The sequence below is a fragment of the Monodelphis domestica genome, chromosome 2 (assembly GCF_027887165.1).
Source record: "Monodelphis domestica isolate mMonDom1 chromosome 2, mMonDom1.pri, whole genome shotgun sequence".
Taxonomy (NCBI): domain Eukaryota; kingdom Metazoa; phylum Chordata; class Mammalia; order Didelphimorphia; family Didelphidae; genus Monodelphis; species Monodelphis domestica.
The window spans coordinates 168,224,279-168,228,635 of NC_077228.1; the positions used below are offsets into that span (position 1 = coordinate 168,224,279).

The 4,357-nt window shown below is 39.7% G+C and overlaps 1 long non-coding RNA gene across 1 annotated transcript; it reads left to right on the forward strand.

Annotated features, from left to right (window-relative positions):
* The first annotated feature begins 22 nt into the window (after positions 1 to 22).
* LOC130457184 (uncharacterized) lies at positions 23 to 4,357 on the forward strand. The gene is made up of 2 exons (XR_008916287.1): positions 23 to 593; positions 2,884 to 4,357. It is a non-coding gene; the product is annotated as an uncharacterized LOC130457184 (long non-coding RNA).

Below are 4,357 nucleotides of genomic sequence, written 5' to 3' on the forward strand. Positions count from 1 at the left end.
ACATATACCACAATTTGTTCAGCCATTCCCCAATTGAAGGGCATCCATGATGCTAAGAGAAGATAGAGGAGATGGAGAGGATGGACTAGAGGAAAGAGTAAAGGACCTGAGAGAGAAGGGAAGGTTCCTGGGGAGATGCTAAGGAAGTAGTTCAGGTACTGAATAAACACTGGAGGATACCTAAATCCTTTCTAATCTGATATTAATTCATATCTCCTCTGGTCCTCCCCTCTTTTTCTATGCCCTCTCTTGAAACCACCCAAGCCTTTGCCTTCTTTGCCCTCTTTCTCTCCCAGTTCTTTCCTTCTCAATCTCCTGGAAGTTCTACGAAGAGTATAATCTCTGCCAGTCTCCATCCCTGTTCCCGAATTGTTCCCACCCCACATGCTACCTTCAGCCTACCTCCATCTACCACCTAGTTCTCAATCCACCTTCCAAGTCACAGACTGATTCTTGTTCGTCCTGACTTATTTTTCTAGGCACTGTGACTACAGGATCCAACATGAAACCACGGAATTACTGGATCTCAATTGGCATCCCAGTGGGTATAGTCTGTGTTGTCCTCCTAGGGATCGGAGTCCTGCTGTGTAAAGGTAAAGTTTGCTCTTGGAAATTTCTAGGTCACCTGAAAAATCCAGGTGGATGAGAGTGCTGGGGCAATGGGGTCGGGGGAGAATTACACTGGTTTTACTTTGGGGAGCAAAAGAGAGGAGGAGGGCCTTGAGCCCTGGATATTCTATTCAGTGGTCTAGCTTCATGGAAGGGTTATGACCAGCCTGTTCTTTGACATTGACTCTTCTCATCTCTAGGCATTTTAAAAAAAAGGAAGGAAAGAAAGAAAAACATCACAAGTATGGACAACCTGTCCAGATCAAGAAACCCAAATTGGGGAAACATAAAAGTAAAGCTGTTCTGTACTAGAGAGATATATATGTATACATACGTGTATATATGTATGTCATGGACAAGAATGAAGTCAGCCAGGTATAAGTAGAAGAGGAACAGGAACTTGCCTCTTAGTCTTAGTTTTATGCTTTAATTCTAATCCAAAGAAAGAGGCTTCTGACAAAGAATTTGCTTCTGGTGGCTAGGAAATCAAAGTAAGAGAAAAGAATTAAGTATAAAGCAAACTGCATAGAAAGGATAATTCTGTTTCAAAGTGATTGACACATCAAGAAATCTCCTAAGTCCTACTAAATTCTTTTTATGACACAAATATGGTACTGATACCTAAGCCAGGAAGGGCAAAAACAGGGAAAGAAAATTACAGATCAATCTCCTTAATGAACATAGATGCAAAAATCTTAAATAAAATAGTAGCAAAGAGACTACAGCAATATATCACAAAGATTATTCACTATGATCACGTAGGATTGATACCAGGAATGCAAGGCTGGTTTAATATTAGGAAAACGATCCACATAATTGACTATATCAATAATCAGACTAACAGAAATCACATGATTGGAGTCAGCTGGGTAGCTCTGTGGATTGAGAACCAAGTCTAGAGATGGAAGGTCCTATGTTAAAATCTGCTCTCAGACACTTCCTAGCTGTGTGATCTTGTGCAAGTCACTTAACCCCAATTGCCTATCCCTTACTGCTCTTCTGTCTTAGAATCAAAGTGTTGATTCTAAGGCAGAAGGTAAGGTTTTTAATTTAAAGGAGGAAAAAAATCACATGATTATCTCAATAGATGCAGAAAAAGCCTTTGACAAAATACAACACCCTTTCCTATAGAAAATACTAGAAAGCATAGGAATAAAAGGGTCTTTCCTCAAAATAATAAGTAGTATTTATTTAAAACCAGCAGCAAGTATCATCTGCAATGGGTATAAGTTGGAAGCCTTCCCAGTAAGATCAGGAATGAAGCAAGGATGCCAATTTTTACTATTATTTAAGATTATACTAGAAATGCTAGCTTTAGCAATTAGAGAAGAAAAAGAAATTGAAGGAATTAAAGTAGGCAGTGAGGAAACTAAACTATTACTCTTTGTAGATGATTTGATGGTATTCTAAGAGAATCCAAGAAAATCAACTAAAAAGCTACTTGCAATAATTAATAACTTTAGCAAAGTTGCAAGACACAAAATAAACTCACATAAATCATCAGCATTTCTATATATTTCCAACAAAAAGCAGCAGCAAGAATTAAAGAAATTCCATTTAAAATCACTCTAGGCAATATAAAATACTTGGGAATCTTATTTGCCTAGACAAATACAGTTTAATATGAACACAATTACAACACTTTTCACATAAATAAAATTAGGTCTAAACAATTAGAACAACATTAATTGTTCATGAGAAGGCCAAGCTAATATAAGAAAAATGACAATCCTATGTAAACTAATTTACTTATTCAGTGCCAAACTACCAAATAATATAAAAGCTACCAAAAAACTATTATAGAACTAGAAAAAATATCAACAAAATTCATCTGGAAGAACAAAAGGTCAAGAATATCAAGGGAACTAGTAAAAAAAAAGTGATAGATGGTGGCCTAGCAGTACCAGATCTTAAACTATACTATAAAGCAGGGATCATCAAAATAATCTGGTACTGGATAAGAGATAGAAAAGTGGATTGGTGGAATAGATTTGGGGTAAATGACCTCAGCAAGTTAGTGTTCAATTAACCCAAAGAATCCCAGCTTTTGGGGACAAGAACCCACTCACTATTTGACACAAACTGCTTGGGAAAATTGGAAAACAATATGGGGAAAATTAGGGTTAGATCAACATCTCACACCTGATACCAAGATAAATTCAAAATGCTAGTATTGTGATTAAGCATGAGGGCTCTCTTACCTTTTAAAAGAACTATATAAAATGTTTATGGATTTGAAGCTAAAAGAATAGTGAAAGAACCCTTTCCTCCTAGGAAAAAGGAAGAGACTTAAGCTGAAAGAAGATGGAAGCATCAGATCCCAAAGCACAATTTCTTACAAAGATGCAGAAATGGAAGGTCATCCTAAACAGTGTATTTGTGATTTCAGTGTATTTTCAAACAAAGTGTGTGATGCTCTGGCAGATGTATGATTTTGGATTACTGTGTTGTATAAGAGTTATTAAGGGGGGCAGCTGGGTAGCTCAGTGGATTGAGAGCCAGGCCTAGAGATGGGAGGTCCTAGGTTAAAATCTGGCCTCAGACACTTCCTAGCTGTGTGACCCTGGGCAAGTCACTTAACCCCTATTGCCTAGCCCTTACCACTCTTCTGCCTTGGAACCAATGCACAGTATTTAGGGTTAAGCCACATTTCTCCTGCCAAGGCTTTTCACCTACCCACCCACCCTCACAAAGCCACTTCTCCTGATTCCTCTTGCTCCTGCTGCTAAATTCCATCAGCTTGCTTCTACTCTTGCTCCTGCTCCTGTTCCTGCTACTACTGTCTGATCCTGCCTTCTGAGTTGTCCCAGCCATCCACTCCTGACCTTCTCGACCCAGATCGCTCACCGGCCCCAGCCCCAGCCCTGGTCCCACTGGTAAAAACTGAGGTGCTCTTTCCATAGACAACAATTAGCCTTCATGTGGCAGGGGACCTTAGGGGGAGAAGGGGAGAAGGAAGTCACTCTTCCAAATGGCATATTCTATGAAAGAGCAGGACCTTGCCTATTTCAAACAGCTTCCAATGGAATACTATTGTGCTCAAAGGAATAATAAAGTGGAGGAATTCCATGGGGACTGGAACAACCTCCAGGAACTGATGCAGAGTGAGAGGAGCAGAACCAGGAGAACATTGTACACAGAGACTGACACACTGTGGTACAAGAGAACGTAATGGACTTCTCCATTAGTGGCAATGCAGTGATCCTAATCAACTTAGAGGAACTTCTGAGGAAAACCACTATCCGCATCCAGAGGAAACACAATGGGAGTAAAAACACTGAAGAAGAACAACTGCTTGAATACATGGATCAAAGGGATATGGTTGGGGATGTAGACTCTAAATGAACATCCTAGTATAAACAACAACATGGAAATGGGTTCTGATCAAGAACACAAGTAATACCCAATGAAATTGTGCATTGGTTTCGGGAAGAGTGGGTGGAGGGGTCAGGCCTAGAGATGGGAGGTCCTAGGTTCAAATCCGGCCTCAGCCACTTCCTAGCTGTGTGACCCTGGGCAAGTCACTTGACCCCCATTGCCTACCCTTACCACTCTTCTGCCTTGGAGCCAATACACAGTATTGACTCCAAGACGGAAGGTAAGGGTTAAAAAAAAAAAGAGTGGGTGGAGGGGAATAATGTGATTATTGTAATCAAGGAATAATCTAAATTGACTAAATTAATTCAAATAAAAAATAAAGTGGCACCCAAGATCACAATAGATTTTTGGTTGTCACATCACAATGATT